Below are 22,225 nucleotides of genomic sequence, written 5' to 3' on the forward strand. Positions count from 1 at the left end.
AGTCGTAGCAAAGCTACAAGGACTATAGTAAACATTGCATGACATTTCCCCATAGGGATAGAGATAGGAGCAAAGAAGGATACATGTTGGTAAATCCATGTGTTCGGGAGCAGTAGCACTAGGAGGCATTTCCCTGTAAGAAAGGCTACTAAAGGCACATAACTTGGTATCGAACCCCAAACATAGAAATACATGTCACCCGTACGCATAACATGCAAGTATGTGTTGTACAACATGGCATCACAGCATTACTCTACAATTGAAGTATAGATAAGGCTCGCAAGAGCCATAGATAGTATATTACTAAAAACATGGGCCTCATGACTCAACATACAAAGTCACACAAGCAACAGAAGCATAAACTTGTCTGAGTACAGACAACTGAAACGAAAGAAGGCTAAGAAGCCTGACTATCTACAAGACCCTCCATAGGAACCAGACCTCTATCTGGGATTCCCAAGCTACTCATTCAAATCCACGTGGAACTACTAGTGAGTCTGAAGTCTTCCCTGCAAAAACATAAATTAAGCAACCGTGATTACAAAGGTACTCAGCAAGACTTAAATCAGAACTATCTACATAAGCATGAGTATTGATACGTCTCCAACGTATCTATAATTTTTGATTGCTCCATGCTATATTATCTATTGTTTTAAACATTATTGGGCTTTATTATCCACTTTTATATTATTTTTGGGACTAACCTATTAACCGGAGGCCCAGCCCAGAATTGTTGTTTTTTCCTGTTTTAGGGTTTCGAAGAAAAGGAATATCAAACGAAGTCCGAATGGAATGAAACCTTCGAAAACGTGATTTTCTCATCAGATAAGATCCAGGAGACTTGGACCCTCCATCAAGAAAGCCATGAGATGGTCATGTGGGTAGGGGGCGCCCCCCCTAGGGCGCGCCCCCTGCCTCGTGGGCCCCTCGAAGCTCCACCGACGTACTTCTTCCTCCTATATATATCCACGTACCCCCAAACGATCGGGAACGCAGCCAAAAACCTACCACCGCCTCAACTTTCTGTATCCACGAGATCCCATCTTGGGGCCTGTTCTGGAGCTCCGCCGGAGGGGGTATCGATCATGGAGGGCTTCTACATCATCATCCAAGCCCCTCCGATGAACTGTGAGTAGTTTACTTCAGACCTACGGGTCCATAGCTAGTAGCTAGATGGCTTCTTCTCTCTTTTTGGATCTCAATACAATGTTCTCCCCCTCTCTTGTGGAGATCTATCAGATGTAATCTTGTTTTTGCGGTGTGTTTGTTGAGACCAATGAATTGCGGGTTTATGATCAAGTTTATCTATGAATAATATTTGAAACTTCTCTGAATTATTTTATGTATGATTGGTTATCTTTGCAAGTCTCTTCAAATTATCAGTTTGGTTTGGCCTACTAGATTGGTTGTTCCTGCCATGGGAGAAGTGCTTAGCTTTGGGTTCAATCTTGTGGTGTCCTTTCCCAGTGACAGAAGGGGCAGCAAGGCACGTATTGTATTGTTGCCATCGAGGATAACAAGATGGGGTTTTTATCATATTGCATGAAACTATCCCTCTACATCATGTCATCTTGCTTAAGGCGTTACTCTATTTTTAACTTAATACTCTAGATGCATGCTAGATAGCGGTCGATGAGTGGAGTAACAGTAGTAGATGCAGAATCGTTTCGGTCTACTTGTCTTGGATGTGATGCCTATATACATGATCATACCTAGATATTCTCATAACTATGCTCAATTCTGTCAATTGCTCAACAGTAATTTGTTCACCCACCGTAGAATACTTATGCTCTTGAGAGAAGCCACTAGTGAAACCTATGGACCCCGGGTCTCTTTCTCATCATATCAATCTCCATCACTTTATTATTGTTTTGCTTTTACTTTGCTTTTACTTTATTTACTTTGCATCTCTATATCAAAAATACCAAAAATATTATTTATCTTCTCTACCAGATCTCACTTTCATAAGTGACCATGAAGGGATTGACAACCCCTAAGCGTGTTGGTTGTGTTGAGCTATTGTTTTTGTGTAGGTACGAGGGACTCGAGCGTAGCCTCCTACTGGATTGATACCTCTGTTCTCAAAAACTGAGGGAAATACTTACGCTACTTTGCTGCATCATCCCTTCCTCTTTGGGGAAATCCAACGCAGTGCTCAAGAGGTAGCAAGAAGAATTTCTAGCGCCGTTGCCGGGGAGTCTGCGCAAAAGTCAACATACCAAGTACCCATCACAATCCCTATCTCCCGCATTACATTATTTTCCATTTGCCTCTCGTTTTCCTCGCCCCGACTTCACCCTTGCCGTTTTATTCGCCCTCTCTCTCTCTATCCTCCCTCTCTATTTACCTCTTTTTGCCCATTTGCTTTTTGTTTTCTCGTGTGTTGGATTGCTTGTTTGTCGCGATAGCTCAAGATAATACTAAATTGTGTGACTTCACCAATACCAATAATAATGATTTCCTTAGCACTCTGATTGCTCCTCTTACCGATGCTGAATCTTGTGAAATTAATACTGCCTTGTTGAATCTTGTGATGAAAGATCCGTTCTTCGGCCTTCCTAGTGAAGATGTCGCTACCCATCTTAATAGCTTCGTTGATTTGTGTGACATGCAAAAGAAGAAAGATGTCGATAATGATATTGTTAAATTGAAGCTATTTCCTTTTTCTCTTAGAGATCGTTCTAAAGATTGGTTTTCATCTTTGCCTAAAAAGTATTGATTCATGGAACAAGTGCAAAGATGCTTTTATCTCTAAATATTTTCCTCCCGCTAAGATCATCTCTCTTAGAAACAATATTATGAATTTTAAACAACTTGATCATGAACATGTTGCACAAGCTTGGGAGAGAATGAAATTAATGATACGTAATTTCCCTACTCATGGTTTAAACTTGTGGATGATTGTTCAGAATTTTTATGCCGGATTGAATTGTGCTTCTAGAAATCTTTTAGATTCGGCCACGGGAGGCACTTTTATGGAAATCACTTTAGGAGAAGCTACTAAACTCCTAGATAATATTATGGTTAATTATTCTCAATGGCATACTGAAAGATCTACTAAAAAGGTGCATGCGATAGAAGAAATTAATGTTTTGAGTGGAAAGATGGATGAACTTATGAAATTATTTGCTAATAAGAGTGTTTCTTCTGATCCTACTGATTTTCCCTTGTCTACTTTGATTGAGAATAATAATGAATCTATGGATGTGAATTTTGTTGGTAGGAACAATTTGGTAACAACGCGTATAGAGGAAATTTCAACCCTAGGCCTTATCCTAGTAATCCCTCTAATAATTATGGTAATTCCTACAACAATTCTTATGGAAATTATAATAAGATGCCCTCTGATTTTGAATCTAATATTAAAGAATTTATTTCTTCGCAAAAGAATTTTAATGCTATGATTGAAGAAAAATTTCTGAAGATTGATGATTTGGCTAGGAACGTTGATAGAATTGCTCTTGATGTTGATTCTTTGAAACTTAGATCTATTCCACCTAAGCATGGTATCAATGAGTCTCTCAAATCCATGAGAATTTCCATTGATGAGTGCAAAGAAAGAACTGCTAGGATGCGTGCTAAGAAAGATGCCTTTATAAAAGCGTGTTCTTCTAGTTCCTTTGAAAATAATGATGAAGATCTAAAAGTTATTGATGTGTCCCCTATTAAATCTTTGTTTTGCAATATGAATCTTGATAATGATGCGACTGAATATGATCCACATTTACCTAGAAGGCGTTCTAAAAATTCGGAATTTGTTGATCTTGATGCTAAATTTGATAAAAGTGGGAGTGAAGAAATTAAAACCCTAGATTTTGTTAAAACCACTATTATGGATTTCAAGGAATTTAACTATGAAAATTTCTCTTTGATTGATTGTATTTCCTTGTTGCAATTCGTGCTAAAATCTACTCACGCTTATAGTCAAAATAAAGCGTTTACTAAACATATCGTTGATGCCTTGATGCAATCTTATGAAGAAAAACTTGAATTGGAAGTTTCTATCCCTAGAAAACTTTATGATGAGTGGGAACCTACTACTAAAATTAAAATTACAAATTATGAGTTTTATGCTTTATGTGATTTGGGTGCTAGTGTCTCTACTATTCCCAAAACTTTGTGTGATTTACTAGATTTCTGTGATTTTGATGATTGCTCTCTAACCTTGCATCTTGCGGATTCCACTATTAAGAAACCTATGGGAAGAATAAATGATGTTCTTATTGTTGCAAATAGGAATTATGTGCCCGTAGATTTTATCGTTCTTGATATAGATTGCAATCCTTCTTGCCCTATTATTCTTGGTAGACCTTTCCTTAAAACGGTTGGTGCAATTATTGATATGAAGGAATGGAATATTAGATTTAAATTTCCATTAAAAAAGGGCATGGAACACTTCCCTAGAAAGAAAATAAAATTACCATATGAATCTATCATGAGAGCCACTTATGGATTGCCTACCAAAGATGGCAATACCTAGATCTATTCTTGCTTGTTATGCCTAGCTAGGGGCGTTAAATGATAGTGCTTGTTGGGAGGCAACCCTGTTTTATTTTTATTCCTTGCTTTTTGCTCCTGTTTAGTAATAAATAAATTATTTATCCTCTGTTTTGGTTGTGTTTTATGTGTTTAATTAGTGTTTGTGCCAAGTAGAACCGTTGGGAAGACTTGGGGAAAGTCTAGTTGAACTTGCTGTAAAAAACAGAAACTTTAGCGCTCACGAGAACTGCTGTAATTTTTATTTGGAAAGTGACATTTAGTTAATTATTTTTGCAGGTGATTAATAGATAAATTCCTCACGTCCATAAATTTTTATAGAATGTTTGGGGTTCCAGATTTTGCGCTAGCTACAGATTACTACAGACTGTTCTGTTTTTGACAGATTCTGTTTTCCGTGTGTTGTTTTCTTATTTTGATGAATCTATGGCTAGTAAAATAGTTTATAATCCATACAGAAGTTGGAATACAGTAGGTTTAGAACCAATATAAATAAATTATGAGTTCATTACAGTACCTTGAAGTGGTCTTTTATTTTCTTTCGCTAACGGAGCTCACGAGATTTTCTACTTTAAGTTTTGTGTTGTGAAGTTTTCAAGTTTTGGGTAAAGATTTGATGGATTATGGAACAAGAAGTGGCAAGAACCTAAGCTTGGGGATGCCCATGGCACCCCCAAGATAATATAAGGACACCTAAAAGCCAAAGCTTAGGGATGACCCGGAAGGCATCCCCTCTTTCGTCTACTTCTATCGGTAACTTTACTTGGAGCTATATTTTTATTCACCACATGATATGTGTTTTTCTTGGAGCGTCTTTTATGATTTGAGTCTTTTCTTATTAGTTTACCACAATAATCCTTGCTGTACACACCTTTTGAGAGAGCCATACATGATTTGGAATTTGATAGAATACTCTATGTGCTTCACTTATATCTTTTGAGCTTTACAGTTTTGCTCTAGTGCTTCACTTATATCTTTTAGAGCACGGTGGTGGATTTGTTTTATAGAAACTATTGTTCTCTCATGCTTCACTTAGATTATTTTGATAGTCTTAATAGCATGGTAATTTGCTTAAAATCCTAGTATGCTTGGTATGCAAGATTAATAATAAAACTTTTGTATGAGTGTGTTGAGTACTAAGAAAAGTTTGATGCTTGATGATTGTTTTGAGATATGGAGGTAATAATATCAAAGTCATGCTAGTTGAGTAGTTGTGAAATTGAGAAATACTTGTGTTGAGGTTTGCAAGTCCCGTAGCATGCGCGTATGGTAAACGTTATGCAACAAATTTGAAACATGAGGTGTTGTTTGATTGTCTTCCTTATGAGTGGCGGTCGGGGACGAACGATGGTCTTTTCCTAACAATCTATGCCCCTAGGAGCATGCACGTAGTGCCGAGGTTTTTGATGACTTGTAGATTTTTGCAATAAGTATGTGAGTTCTTTATGACTAATGTTGAGTCCATGGATTATACGCACTCTCACCCTTCCATCCTTGCTAGCCTCTTCGGTACCGTGCATTGCCCTTTCTCACATTGAGAGTTGGCGCAAACTTCGCCGGTGCATCCAAACCCCGTGATATGATACGCTCTTTCACACATAAACCTCCTTATATCTTCCTCAAAACAGCCACCATACCTACCTATTATGGCATTTCCATAGCCATTCCGAGATATATTGCCATGCAAATTTCCATCATTCCGTTCATCATGACACATTCATCATTGTCATATTGCTTAGCATGATCATGTAGTTTACATAGTATTTGTGGCAAAGCCATCGTTCATAATTCTTTCATACATGTCACTCTTGGTTCATTGCATATCCCGGTACACCGCCGGAGGCATTCACATAGAGTCATCTTTGTTCTAGTATTGAGTTGTAATCATTGAGTTGTAAATAAATAGAAGTGTGATGACCATCATTATTAGAGCATTGTCCCAAGTGAGGAATAAAAAAAAGAGAAAGGCCATAAAAAAGAGAAGGCCCAAAAAAGAGAAAGGCCATAAAAAAGAAAAGGCCCAAAAAACTGAGAGAAAAAGAGAGAAGGGACAATGTATCTATCCTTTTAACACACTTGTGCTTCAAAGTAGCACCATGATCTTCATAGTAGAGAGTCTCTCATGTTATCTATTTCATATGCTACTGGGAATTTTTCATTATAGAACTTGGCTTGTATATTCCAACAATGGGCCTCCTCAAGTGCCCTAGGTCTTCGTGAGCAAGCAACTTGGATGCACACCCACTAGTTTCTTTTGTTGAGCTTTCATACATTTATAGCTCTAGTGCATCTGTTGCATGCCAGTCCCTACTCCTTGCATTAACATCAATCGGTGGGCATCTCCATAGCCCATTGATTAGCCTCATTGATGTGAGACTTTCTCCTTTTTTGTCTTCTCCACATAACCCCCTTCATTATATTCTATTCCACCCATAGTGCTATGTCCATGGCTCGCGCTCATATATTGCGTGAAAGTTTATAGGTTTGAGATTACTAAAGTATGAAACAATTTCTTGGCTTGACATCAGGGTTGTGCATGATGATAGCATTCTTGTGTGACGAAAATGAAACATGACTAAACTATATGATTTTGTAGGGATGAACTTTCTTTGGTCATGTTATTTTGAGAAGACATAATTGCTTAGTTAGTATGCTTGAAGTATTATCATTTTATGTCAATCTTAACTTTTGTCTTGAATCTTTCGGATCTGAATATTCATACCGAAATTAAGAAGAATTACATTAAAATTATGCCAAGTAGCACTTCGCATCAAAAATTCTGTTTTTATCATTTACCTACTCGAGGACGAGTAGGAATTAAGCTTGGGGATGCTTGATACATCTCCAACGTATCTATAATCTTTGGTTGCTCCATGCTATATTATCTACTGTTTTAAACATTATTGGGATTTATTATCCACTTTTATATTATTTTGGGGACTAACCTATTAACCGGAGGCCCGGCCCAGAATTGTTATTTTTCCCTGTTTTAGGGTTTCGACGAAAAGGAATATCAAACGGAGTCCAAACGGAATGAAACCTTCGGAAACGTGATTTTCTCATCAGATAAGATCCAGGAGACTTGCACCCTCCGTCAAGAAAGCCACGAGGTGGTCACGAGGGTAGGGGCGCCCCCCCCCCACCTAGGGCGTGCCCCTGCCTTGTGGGCCCCTTGAAGCTCCACCGACGTACTTCTTCCTCCTATATATCCACGTACCCCCAAACGTTCGGTGACGGAGCCAAAAACCTAATTCCACCGCCGCAACTTTTTGTATCCACGAGATCCCATCTTGGGGCCTGTTCCGGAGCTCCGCCGGAGGGGGCATCGATCACGGAGGGCTTCTACATCATCAGCCAAGCCCCTCCAATGAAGTGTGAGTAGTTTACTTCAAACCTATGGGTCCATAGCTAGTAGCTAGATGGCTTCTTCTCTCTTTTTGGATCTCAATGCAATGTGCTCCCCCTCTCTTGTGGAGATCTATTCGATGTAATCTTCTTTTTGCGGTGTGTTTGTTGAGACCGATGAATTGTGGGTGTATGATCAAGTTTATCTATAAATAATATTTGAATCTTCTCTGAATTCTTTTATGTATGATTGGTTATCTTTGCAAGTCTCTTCGAATTATCAGTTTGGTTTGGCCTACTAGATTGGTTGTTCTTGCCATGGGAGAAGTGCTTAGCTTTGGGTTCAGTCTTCCGGTGTCCTTTCCCAGTGATAGAAGGGGCAGCAAGGCATGTATTGTATTGTTGCCATCGACGATAACAAGATGGGATTTTCATCATATTGCATGAAACTATCCCTCTACATCATGTCATCTTGCTTAAGGTGTTACTCTGTTTTTAACTTAATACTCTAGATGCATGCTGGATAGCGGTCGATGAGTGGAGTAATAGTAGTAGATGCAGAATCGTTTCGGTCTACTTGTCTCGGACGTGATGCCTATATACATGATCATACCTAGATATTCTCATAACTATGCTCAATTCTGTCAATTGCTCAACAGTAATTTGTTCACCCACCGTAGAATACTTATGCTCTTGAGAGAAACCAGTGGTGAACCCTATGGCCCCCGGGTCTCTTTCTCATCATATCAATTTCCATCACTTTATTATTGTTTTGCTTTTACTTTATTTACTTTGCATCTCTATATCAAAAATACCAAAAATATTATTTATCATCTCTATCAGATCTCACTTTCGTAAGTGACCGTGAAGGGATTGACAACCCCTAAGCGCGTTGGTTGCGTTGAGCTATTGTTTTTGTGTAGGTACGAGGGACTCGAGCGTAGCCTCCTACTGGATTGATACCTTGGTTCTCAAAAACTGAGGGAAATACTTACGCTACTTTGAGGCATCATCCCTTCCTCTTTGGGGAAATCCAACGGAGTGCTCAATAGGTAGCAAGTATCAATGAAGCGGGTTGTGGGGTTTAACTGCAGCAAGCCAGCTTTGACTTAGTGGCTATCATGTACTATGACTACCAGTAATTTTTTGAGGTAAGAGAGCGGACACGAGTCCACATAGTCACCACAACAATACACCACTATGAATCCTCTCCCGTCTCCCTACGAGAAGGCCATCCATAGCACTCACACTTATCTTCCGCATTTTAGAGTATCCACTTAAAGTTGTCCATGAACCATATAAGTCTCCAAGTAGTTCGTACACCACTACGGGTGTGTTTGGTAGGGCGCATGGAGAGTGCATGAGGGCAAAAGTTCCCAATCTGACCCACTTTTGCTTATTTGGTAGGGTGCATGGGATCACCTAGGCTATGCCCGACTGATGCACAAAAAGGGCCCTCAGGCATGCCCACCTCATGCACCCTAGAGAGGGTGCATGGAGGCAGCCATGCTGGCCCCGATGCTCGTCCCCACCCACGAGACCACGTCCAGATATGTTTAAATTTAACAAAAATGTTCATAATTTCAAATTTTGTATAAATTTTCAAAAAAATTCAGAATTTCAAAAAAAATAGATTTTTGAAAAAGTTTAAAATTTCAAAAAAAATCGAAAATGTTCAGAATTTCAAAATTGTTTAAATTTTCAAAATATATTCATAACTCCTAATTTTGTTTAAATTTTCAAAAATGTTTAGAATTTCAAATTCTGTTTAAATGCACCCCAAAGAGGGTGCATGGAGGCAGCCATGTTGGTCGCGACCCTCGTCCCCACCCACTAGACCACGTCCAGATATGTTTAAATTTAAAAAAATCATAATTTCAAATTTTGTTTTAATTTTCAAAAAATATTCAGGATTTGTTTAAACTTTTGAAAAGGTTTAACACTGCATTTTTTTTGAAAATATCCAGAATTTCAAAATTGTCTCAATTTTCAAAAAACTATTCACAATTTCGAATTTTATTTAAATTTTCAAAAACTTTCAGAATTTCAACTTTTGTTTAAATTTCAAAAAATATTTAGTATATAATTTATCATTTAAATTTCAAAAAATGTTCAAAATTTCAAATTTTGTTTCATTTTTAAAAAAAATCATAATTAAATTTCTTAAAAAAATAAAAAAACTTCAGACTTCCAAAATATGCTTACATTTTCAAAAAATGGTTAGAATTTTAAATTTTATTTAAATTTTGAAAAATCTTTCGAATTTCAAATTGTGTTTAACTTTTAAATAGAAGTTTAGAATTTCAAAATATATTTAAATTTTTGTTCACATTTTTTAAATTTTGTTCACAATTTAAAAAATATTTGGAATTTAGAATTGTTCGACATGTCTAAACACATGCAGGCTGTGAAACAAAGTCTCAGCTCGGTGCATACACCGCTGCCAAACAACAGCAAATGCATGGACTCAGCGTGTCTACACTAAGCATGTATTAGAGGAGAACAACTAGGCTAAACCCATACATGCTACCAAACACACCCTATATATCTCAGGAATGCCTTCAAGCGAAAGCCTAGCGAGGGTGTCGGCCACAACCTGACTAACCACATAAGACTCTAGTCTAGGTTTATCGCCTATCAGAGGCTGAACCCGCACAGGAAGTCCAACCAAAGTTTTCATTACGACCCCAAATGATGTGTGCAGGGTTCCCAAGCCCACCTCGCTGGATGAAACTACGCTTGGTACATAGGGCCATGGTGCCTAGTCTGGCCGAAGCCCGTCGGTACTGGGGTGCCACTTGATAGGCAAATAGCATGACATACAAACACCAAAAACTCGTTGCAACTCCTAGACGGAGATCGAGGCGATTAATAAACCGAGTGGGTCCATGGGTTTTGCGCCCAATATGTGGTAGTAACTGTTCTTGGATAACAAACATAGAACTCAGTTGTTAAGGACGGTTTCAATGAGACAGCCCACCATGTACTCCTATAAGGCCTCTCATCGCTTCCTTTACCAAATTGTGTCCACACACTTAGCTCTCAACATCAGAACATGATCACAACATTCTAATTTATTCCCAGATGAATTAGACTTGACACAACTCTAAGCAGTAGCAAGAGTGTCATGGATGAAGCCGGAACATGGCTGACGCAACTCCTAATCATGCTAGGAAGGTTTAACTGTTTATTGTGACAATGACAGGTCATGCAGAGGAATGGGTTCAACTACCGCAACAAGTAACAGTTGAATCATTGTTGTCCTAATGCAATAAAAAAGAGAGCAGGAGCGAGAGAGTGGGATTGTATCAAAATGACCAAGGGGGTTTGCTTGCCTGGATTATCAACACGATAGCACTGCTCCTCGGATAGGTAGTTAGTGCCACTCATAGAGGAAGAACCTATCGAGGAGAATAGTACCGGAAAGGTATAAGTTGATCAATTTAGATGCATGATCATGGCATGGAGATATGTTGTGGTTTGAGCAAATGCATCTAACATTCAATTTAGATGAAGTCCATTTGAACTAATGATTCAAATGCACCTCCAAAGTTAAGCATTTAAGATGTCATTTAGTGGTTTTCACTTATGCAGTAGGTATAAGTTGGTTTTTCATGCATGGAAATGGTAGACATGGATTCTTTGGATTTTTCTAATAATTTTTCATATATAGATTATTTCATTTTAAGATACGGTTGAAATTCTACGATTTCAAGTTTTGAAGATTTTCTAGAATTTATTAAATCATTTTTGATTTATAAAAAACAGAATAACATTTACGATGTCAGCACTGTCTCACAACTGCGTCAGTAGGTCAACAAGCCAGCCAGAGTCAAACCTGGCGTGCGGGGTCAAGGAATGTTTGTTGTAAACCTTCGTTTAAAACGATGTGGTAGAAAGCAATGTGCGACTTGAAGGACATGATCGATTGTGGATTTTGCTATCCATCACTTTCCATAGTAATGAAAATGCTCTTGGCTCGACATAGCCTGTTCTATTCGTTCTAAGCCAAATTTGTGCTGGGTTTAAGTAACATAGCACACGATGGAGCTCGAGAGGACATAATTTTTTTATCAAGGGAAATAATCTAGGTTAGTGAAAACTAATAAATTAGGCCAACTTTGTCAGTCTATCCTTAATATAGAAATAAATCAAAAGGTTAAAATAAGAAGATTTAAAGCAATAATAAAGAGTCACCCGGGTTAATAAAACTGAGAAAATTAACTCAGAAAGAAATTTTTTGGAAGCTCCATTGCGGGATTCAGACATAACCATTCAAGGAGAAGTAGTGGGAACGACAGAACCCATGATTCCATAGGATTTTATTGAAAATAATCCTAACACTTCATTTGGTGGGATGGCGGGAAGAATCATTCTTTGAATCATCCAAATTTATCAATTTGTGAAGTCAATAAAAAATGGACTGATCCTCGGAATACACCATCATCTTTCGAAGTGCGCAGTCAATATTATGTTATATTCAAAGAAACAAGTCAAATTGTAAAGGCTTCGCCCTTCAATACCACACTTCCAATCGAAATTCCTATGAGATTGACATTCGAAGAAAAAGACATGGTTTGATAGAAACTTTAAGTGGGTATCAAATAAACTGGAATGACTGGTATCAATTTCTTCTTTTTTATACTGAATCTGCTTTGGTATCTCTTTCTTCCTTCCCTTCTGTAACCCATTAAAAAGAACCTTTGACCCTTCATTTCCAAATTATTATAGATATCAATTAATGGAGTGTTTGGATTATTAGAGTTATCGTGTCATTAGCCTAGGATTTACCCTTTTAACCATAGGTATTCTTTGTGGAGAAGTATGGTCTAATGAGGCCTGGGGATCCTATTGGAATTGGGATCCTAAGGAAACATGGGCATAAAGGAACAGATAAATCGATCAATTTTTGTATCGATCATGATATAGGTAATAATTCGGACATCTATTTCAAATGCATATCCCATTTTTGTGCAGTAGTGTTATGAAAACTCACGAGAAGCAACTGGACGAATTGTATCTGCCAATTGCCATTTAGCTAGGAAGCCCATCGATATTGAAATTCCCCAAGCTGTGCTTCTCGATACTATATTTGAAGCAGTTCTTCGAATTCCTTTTGATATGCAATTGAAACAAGTTCTTGCTAATGGAAAAAGGGAGGGTTGAATGTAAGTGTTGTTCTTATTTTTCCCGAGGGATTCGAATTAGATTCGATGTAGATGAAATTGTATAAGCGATTTTTTTTATTTCCTTAGACTTAGACCACGCAAGACAAGAATTTTTCGCTATTTATGATTTCATATTCTTGTTACTAGATGTTCTATAGGAATAAGAAGAAATCGCAACTCCTTTGCGCTACACATAAAATTGGATTTCAAAGGTCTATTTTTTCAGAATCCTTTATTTTAGTTCTTCCACCCATGAAATAGAGAGGGGATGGTAAAAGAAGGGTTACTTTTGTTTTCATTTTTCCCTTAAAAGATAGACTTTGAAATAGGAGTCTTGGAATAATACTGAATTCAATGCCCTATCGTCTAGTGATGCCCCTATCGTCTAGTGGTTCAAGACATCTCTCTATCAAGGAGGCAGCGGGCATTCGACTTCCCCTGGGGGTAGAGAGTATTATGAAAGGAGGTTAATCATAGATTAGCAAAAACCCTAGAATAAATTCTTCCTGGGTCGATGCCCCTATTCGAGAGGAGCTGCTTGCCTTGCCCACTTCAATAAGGAAGACTCCATCCATCTAACCCATATCCATTGGAACCAGAAGCGAGTGATAAATTCACCCTTTGGCTAAACAATGATTTGTATGTGTGGCGAACACACAGACCTCTGAAAAAGAAGAGAAAGAACGAAAAGAAGCAGGCCCACAAGACAACAAGTGGATTGAATATCCTTTGCTTTCGTCATCGGTGCTATTGAATCCGCATTTAGAAGAAAGAGCTTCGGGACTGAATTGCTTTGAGTGGGGCTTGCCCATTAATTAGATCACCTAAGTAAGCCAAGAAAGACGAAAGCGATGGATGTATGTGACAAAGAGAACTTATGAACATGAAAGCCAGCCTGTTCCCTAAATATTTTAGGAAGCTATATCTCTCTTTGCTTTACCTTTCTTTAAAGAAATGTATGTGTGTAGTTCAAGTTTTTGACCGATTCACCAAGGAATATTTTGGTTGCTTTTGGCAGATTGCTTACTACTAGGTTCGATGGATGTCCACCTGTGGAGGCACCATTTGTTACTATTGGAAAAATTCCTTCTGTGTCGTTAGATGGTTCAGCGACCCAAATGCAGCCAAAGCCAAGTTTCAAGAAAACCGAGAGTCTTCAGTAACAACTCATCGCTATCAAAAGGTTCAGTGATCATCATGTGCCTTTTCATGGGTCACTACAACTTCTGAAAAAGTAACATCGGCTTGTTTCCAACTTCTGAAAAAGTGACATTGGCTAGTTTGCCACTTTCCAAACTACCGAGAAAGTGGAGATCTATGAATAGGGAATGTTGCACTACTATCTACAGGACCCAAATTGTCAACAGGCTCCCCAAGAACGTTGAAAATTCATCTGAGAGTAGCTCCACCGACCGGAACACTGAGAGGAGCTCCCGTGTCAATCACTTCCATGTTGGAGATAGGCCCTAGAGGCAATCATGTATGATGATATTTCCTATGTGTTTATGAATAAAGATAGTCCTTGGACATTATCAATGATGTGTATCAGCAAGTACATGACTTGTTTGTGGGACTATACATTGTATGATGACTGTCCTAAAAGGTCCCTAGTCGAAAGGGCTGTGTGGACGCGCAGCCAACTAGACTAGCATATGACACGGTCGATGGCTTGGTCTCACTAGCCATGGAGCATTGGATGCTAACCGGATAATATGGACTTGGAAGGATCTGGTCGGATTCGACGTAGTCGGATCCGAGTCAAGATAAGGTCCAAGTCGAACAGACCCAACTATGAGACGCGGTGATATGTCATCTATGAGTCTCTAGTACAACATATGTTCTATGTCCTAAGACCTGAGCTGACGCATGTACTCGGGATGGTGACAGGCTTGCTTTGGGCCGACGAAACGCTACTCCGTAATTGGGGAGTTATGAAGGTAGGTTTCGGGTTTGTACAGAACCATGCTGCGAGACGTGGTCGAGCAAGATGGGATTTGCCCCTCCGATCAGGAGAGATATACTCTGGGCCCCTTGTGTGATCCGACCAGGATAAGCATGGCCATGCGACAAGGATTATGAGATAATCCAGTTTGTGGTCGGCATCACTAGAATGAGAAAGAGGTCGGGCTAGCCCAAGGATGACAGACTCGCCTTGAGCTCGACAACATATATCGTGTGGCAAAAGGAATGGAAGTGTGATGTACAGGTTCGCTAACCAGCTTCATAGTCTGCTTGGTGTTCGGCATGCCTTGCTAGAGGCCGCTACCAACTGTGCAGTTCGGAGGTGATCCGAACTGCGACCAAGCCGACTTGAACCTAAGGGGTCGCGTGATGACCCACAAGTATAGGGGATCTATCGTAGTACTTTCGTTAAGTAAGAGTGTCGAACCCAATGAGGAGCAGAAGGAAATGATAAGCGGTTTTCGGCAAGGTATTCTCTACAAGTACTGAAATAAGTGGTAACAGATAGTTTTGTGATGGGATAAATTGTAATGAGCAACAAGTAACAAAAGTAAAAAATTGCAGAAAGGTGTCCCAATCCTTTTTGTAGCAAAGGACAAGCCGGAACAAACTCTTATAATAGGAAAAGCGTTCCCGAGGACACATGGGAATATCGTCAGGCTAGTTTTCATCACGTTCATATGATTCGCGTTCGAAACTTTGATAATTTGATATGTGGGTGGACCAGTGCTTGGGTGTTGTTCTTACTTGAACAAACATCCCACTTATGATTAACCTCTATTGCAAGCATCCGCAACTACAACAAAAGTATTAAGGTAAACCTAACCATAGCATGAAACATATGGATCCAAATCAGCCCCTTACAAAGCAACGCATAAACTAGGGTTTAAGCTTCTGTCACTCTAGCAACCCATCATCTACTTATTACTTCCCAATGCCTTCCTCTAGGCCCAAATAATGGAGTGTTATGTAGTCGACGTTCACATAACACCACTAGAGGCTAGACAACATACATCTTATCAAAATATCAAACGAATACCAAATTCACATGACTACTCATAGCAAGACTTCTCCCTTGTCCTCAGGAACGAACGTAATTACTCACAAAGCATATTCATGTTCATAATCAGAGGGGTAATAATATGCATATAGGATCTGAACATATGATCTTCCACCAATTAAACCAACTAGCATCAACTACAAGGAGTAATCAACACTACTAGCAACCTACTAGCACCAATCCCGGACTTTGAGACAAGAATTGGATATAAGAGATGAACTAGGGTTTGGAGATGAGATGGTGCTGGTGAAGATGTTGATGGAGATTGCCCTCTCCCGATGAGAGGAGCGTTGGTGATGGCGATGGTGATGATTTCCCCCTCCCGGAGGGAAGTATCCCCGGCAGAACAGCTCTGCCGGAGCTCTAGATTGGATCCGCCAAGATTCCGCCTCGTGGCGGCGGAGTCTCGTCCCGAAAAGTTCCTTCCTATTTTTTTCTCATCGAAAGACTTCATATATGAGAAGATGGACATCGGAGAGCCACCAGGGGGCCCACGGGGTAGGGGGCGCGCCCCCCACCCTCGTGAGCAGGGTGTGGGCCCCCTGGCCTTCATCTTTGGCGAGGATTTTTCTTTATTTATTTTAAGATTTTCCGTGGAGTTTTAGGACTTTTGGAGTTGCGCAGAATAGGTCTCTAATATTTGCTCCTTTTCCAGCCCAGAATTCCAGCTGCCGGCATTCTCCCTCCTTATGTAAACCTTGTAAAATAAGAGAGAATAGCCATAAGTATTGTGACATAAAGTGAAATAACAGTCCATAATGCGATAAATATCGACATAAAAGTATGATGGAAAATGGACGTATCATCGCACGCTTAAGGGAAGGAACCTACGAGGTCGGATCCGAGGACACTGGTCGGATGTGATCCGAATTGTATTCGGATTGTGGCCGAGTAGACTTATGGGCTTTAGGGTCCGTGCGAGGTCCAAGTGTTGAGTCCATGACAGACGCCTATATATATAGTTGAGGTGCGGCACACTCATGGGCTGATCGCTTCGGCGCTGTCACTAGGGTTTGCATGTGTTGCGAATAGACACCTCCACTCACTACCGGTTGTGTGATTGGTCCTAGTAGTTTGCCGCACAACGTTGCTCCTGCACGCATGGATACCGTTAGAGGTGGTGCACTTGAGCCGCTCCGGCGAACCTGTATGTGGGAACTGACCACCGGTTGTACGAGGGAGATCGGACGAGGAGGAGACGATACACATGAACGCGCAGCCCCAACTCTTCTTCCGCTGCACGGCACTGCGCGTCTAGTGGTAACGAACTGTGATCCATCTCTCGTAGCATGTTCTTGGTTGTTCTACGTGTAGGAAATTTTAATTTGCAGTCGACACACCCTACCGTAGATCCCAACATTCCATTCCTCTCATCAACCCGTGTGTAGCACTCATAGCTACAGCTCTAACTCGATTATTTCCTAATAATTTTCGTACCTCACAAGTCACATTAATTTGCTTATCGGCAGTATCTCTACTATGGACTACCAAAGTGTTATAAATATAGGGTAACTTGCATGGGGGGAAAGTGACATCCAGCACGGGTCCAACAATTTGATTGATACGACCTGTACTTTTTTCTTCAATTGTGGAAACCCCGGGAGGAGAAGTAGTAGTATTGGTTCTCATAATTATCACATAATTAAAAAAAGGAATTGTGATATTTTGATTCATCATTTTCTTCCAAGGATTTCATAATTGGACGTTGAACCCATTTCATATGATGCGAGTTGCCGGAGTATTAGGTGCGGCTCTGCTATGGGCTATTCATGGAGAGACCGTAGAAAACATTCTATTTGAGGACGGTGATGGCCTACCAAGCAAGAACTTGCCCGCTGCTCCTGCCGCCTGCCAAGTGGGCTCCGCGCTTGTTATCCTAACTGTTCTCTCTATTGGGACCTTTCCTATTGCTCTAACCATAAGCTATGGCAATTCCATCTCGCACCCACTCTGGCCCGCCCAGCAGGGCCTGAGTGAGCTCAGTGGTCAGCCCCTGACGTTAGGGGCCTTTCGCTTTTGCCATATCTATATAGATATTATGAGCCCTCCGTCCCAGATTCCCTCGTCGTGGCCATTTGGTTCACCGGTACTACCAAAACGTCTCATGCTTACGTTATTGTGACTGATACACTAGTATGATCTCGGACTATGAAGACTTAGTCGTGCTTCTGGTTTCCATTCTCATCATCATATTGAAGGAAACTCCTCGTGCTCTGCCATAAGAACTTGGATTCTGTATCATGGTGAAGGTAAGGTAAAGCTGTGATTCTTGCTCAAAAACTGACCGAACACGTTTGAGTTATTGGCTCGTCTGACCCGGCAGCATTCATGAGTAGCTCTCGCAATAAATATGTAAATTCGTTTCACAGAAATTCAGAGATTTTCGATCTCCTTGAAAGAAAATGAGTTCGATCAGCAACACCGGTCTCCGCAGCACCAGGATAATGACCTTCTTTTTACCTATAACCTTTCTCTGCAGCATTGGAACCAAGATCAGGCTTGGTATAGTTACAAGGTTCCCGTTCTATTTAACTAACACTAAATGAAGCTAATCGGAAGCTTTCTTCTCATGTGACTCTTGGAACGAAAAGAGGCTGCTGGACTGGACCAAGGTTGTCGAACGAAAAGAGCCTCTGCTATAGGATTTGGATTCAGATCATATGCATATTTGATATGTGGAGGCAATAGATGAGATCTGTTGTCATTGATAAGAATGGATGTGTGCACGGTTGATGAGATCAACTGCACATGGGGATCGATGTGGCTATGTTTTCTGTTGATTGGGATCGATGAGGTCGTGACACGATCTACCCCTACTGGTCGGTTATCCGCCATCGGGGTTAACAGTGAAACGTAAATCCGAATAGGATTCACGATGATCGATGAGATCGGTCAGATCAGAGAATTCGGCGTGATCGGAGTTCAGATGTGATCTGTAATTTCCGAAAACTTCGGGCGCTGCCCGCACCCATGAGGGGCACTGCCCCTTCGAACCCCGCCCGCTAACCGGCTAGCAGGACCGCCGTGTGCGTTAGCGCCTTATATTTCGTACATGATCACTCAAACCGGTAGAATACGATTCTATGCATAACTTTATTTTTGCAGGGTTTGATGTGAATAGTATGGCTCATGTGTATGTGATGCATATGTGTAAATTATACATGGCCTGCGTGTCATGTTTGGCAGCCGGCAGGAGCCAAAGTGCTGTCATTATATTGTATAACGACCTGCATGTCGACTTGTGACTCTATATAAAAATTCATTACTAGTTGTAGTAGTTGGATATTAGAGATCAGGTTGGTGGCTTGGCTTCCCGGCGTGACAAACAATATGGAGTTTCTAGATGGTCATCGGAGTTGGAGCCGACCTGGAAGAACATCCATGAAGGAGCCATACTATTTCACGGTATGTGTTTATTTGTGATTGTTATGCTTCCTTGTTTTCTATGCATGTTAGAATGGTAGAAAGATCCCTCATGAATATCAAGCGAATTGCCATCCCCGATGTTGCACCTTCGCACGTCAAGTACGTCTAGTAGTGGGCTCATAAAATTGGGGTGCTGCTAGGTGTCCTTGAACTGAAGGGTTCGTGTCGAACACGGACATGCACTGCATTAGGTTGACTTGACAAGGCTATCAAAACGGTTTTGGGCCTTGTGGCAAAAGAGGTCGGGATCCGGGGTATGAGATACCTACCCGACCGACAGGAGTCGTATAGAGATACGATTAGCAAGGAGTTGCTTACCAGATAGGCATGTTGTCTAGCAGTGATGCTAAAGCTCACTAGTCGCATGTGCTAGTCGGATCCTAAATCACTGAGAGTTTGTGGAGGGTGCTGACTTCAGTGGGAGTATTTCGGCTTAAGGCTAGAATTACTCTACATAAACACATTGCTTAGTGATCGCATATTTTTCTGTTGTAGATAATGGCACCACCTGCTCAACCCAACTTTGCATTGAAATCAATTGTGGGAAATGATAAACTGAATGGAACAAACTTTACTACCTGGTATAGAAATTTGAGAATTGTTCTCAAGCATGATAAAAAGGAACATGTTCTAGAGGATCCGCTTCCAGAGGAACCTGCCGATAATGCTAGTACCACAACCAAGAATGCCTACCAGAAACTCGTTGATGAATCAAACGAGATCAGCTGCCTCATGCTGGCTTGTATGGAGCCCGATTTGCAGCAGCATTTCGAAGACGTTGGGGCTTTCGATATGATCGAGAGTCTCAAGAGCATGTTTCATGTGCAGGCTAGGACCGAAAGGTTCAACGTCTGGCGATCCTTGATGGATTGTAAGCTGAAGGAAGGTGATCCACTGAGCCCGCATGTGATCAAGATGATCGGATATGTGCAAGCTTTGGATCGGTTGGGCTTCCCGCTCTTGGATGAGCTGGCTACTGATGCAGTTCTGGGTTCTCTTTTGCCCAGCTATGGGACGTTCATCTCGAACTATCATATGCATGGCATGGATAAGAAGCTCATTGAATTGCATGGGATGCTCAAAGTGGCAGAGCAGGATATTAAGAAAGGCACGCATCAAGTGTTGATGGTGTAGAAATCGGCTAAGTTCAAGAAGAGTTGGTCTAAGAAGAAGGCTAGGACAAAGGGCACGGAGTTGGTAACCTCCACCGTTGCGCCGAAGTCTGGACCGGACTCAAAGACCATTTGCTATCATTCCAAGGAAACTGGTCACTGGAAGAGGAACTGTAGCAAGTGGCTTGTAGAGCATGGCAAGAAGGCCGGGAATGCTGCTTCAAGCAAAGGTACACTTGTTGCATATGTTATAGACATTTACCTTGCTGACATACCTAGTAGCTCTTGGATATTTGATACCAGGTCGGTTGTTCATATTTGCAACTCGATGCGGGGGCTGGTAAGAACTAGGCGTGTGGCACAAGGGGAGATTGACATCAGGGTCGGCAACAAAGCAAGATTTGTTGCGTTGGAGGTCGGCACGATGCGGCTCCAGCTTCCTTCTGGATTTATTTTGGAATTGAATAATTGTTATTAGATTCCTGCACTTAGTCGGAACATTATTTCTGCCTCATGCTTGATGAGCCAGGGTTATGAATTCAATTTAAAGGACAATGGTTGTTCGATTTATTTGAATGGTATGTTCCATGGCTATGCACCCATTCTTGATGGGTTATTTATATTGAATCTAGAATAGGAACCGATCTATAACATGAATGTCAAGAGGCATAAGCCCAATGAGATAAATCCGACATACTTCTGGCATTGCCGGCTTGGACACATTAGTCTGAAATGCATGAAGAAGCTCCATGATGATGGACTCCTAACTTCGACCGACTTTGGGTCGTTCGAGACATGCGAATCATGCTTGCTCGGCAAGATGACTAAGTCTCCTTTTGCAAAGAGTTGCGAGAGGGCATCCGAGCTGTTGGAACTGATACACAGTGATGTGTGTGGACCAATGAGCACAACTGCCAGAGGTGGCTATCAGTACTTTGTGACTTTTACCGATGACTTGAGTAGATATGGATATATCTATTTGATGAGGCACAAGTTAGATACTTTTGAAAAGTTCAAAGAGTTTCAAAATGAGGTGGAGAATCAGCTCGGCAAGACTATAAAACTTCTATGATCTGATCGTGGAGGTGAGTATATGAGCCAGGAGTTTGATGATCATCTGAAAAGTAGAGGTATAGTACCTCAGCTCACACCTCTGGGTACGCCACAGAGAAATGGTGTATTAGAACGGCAGAATCGCACCTTGTTGGACATGGTTCGATCTATGATGAGCAAGTCAGATTTACCCTTGTCATTCTGGGGATACGCTCTAGAAACTGCAGCTTTCACACTTAACAGGGTACCATCAAAATCCGTAGACAAGACACCACATGAGATGTGGACCGGGAAGAGTCCCAGTTTGTCTTTTCTAAAGATTTGGGGTTGTGAAGCATTTGTCAAGAAACTTATGTCAAACAAGCTTACACCCAAGTCAGATAAATGCATATTCATGGGATATCCGAGGGAAACCTTGGGATATAACTTCTACAACCAGGAAGAGAACAAAGTGTTTGTTGCTCGGAATGGGGTTTTCCTTGAGAAAGAGTTTCTCAGTCAGGAGGCCAGTAGGAGGACAGTCCGACTCGAAGAAATTCAAGGACCACTTGGGGACGGCTCGGCTGGTGATGAGATCATACCGGAGTCAGTCAGGGAACCCA

This window comes from Triticum urartu, chromosome 7A (assembly GCF_056163025.1).
Source record: "Triticum urartu cultivar PI428250 chromosome 7A, HENAU_Tu73, whole genome shotgun sequence".
NCBI classification, from domain to species: domain Eukaryota; kingdom Viridiplantae; phylum Streptophyta; class Magnoliopsida; order Poales; family Poaceae; genus Triticum; species Triticum urartu.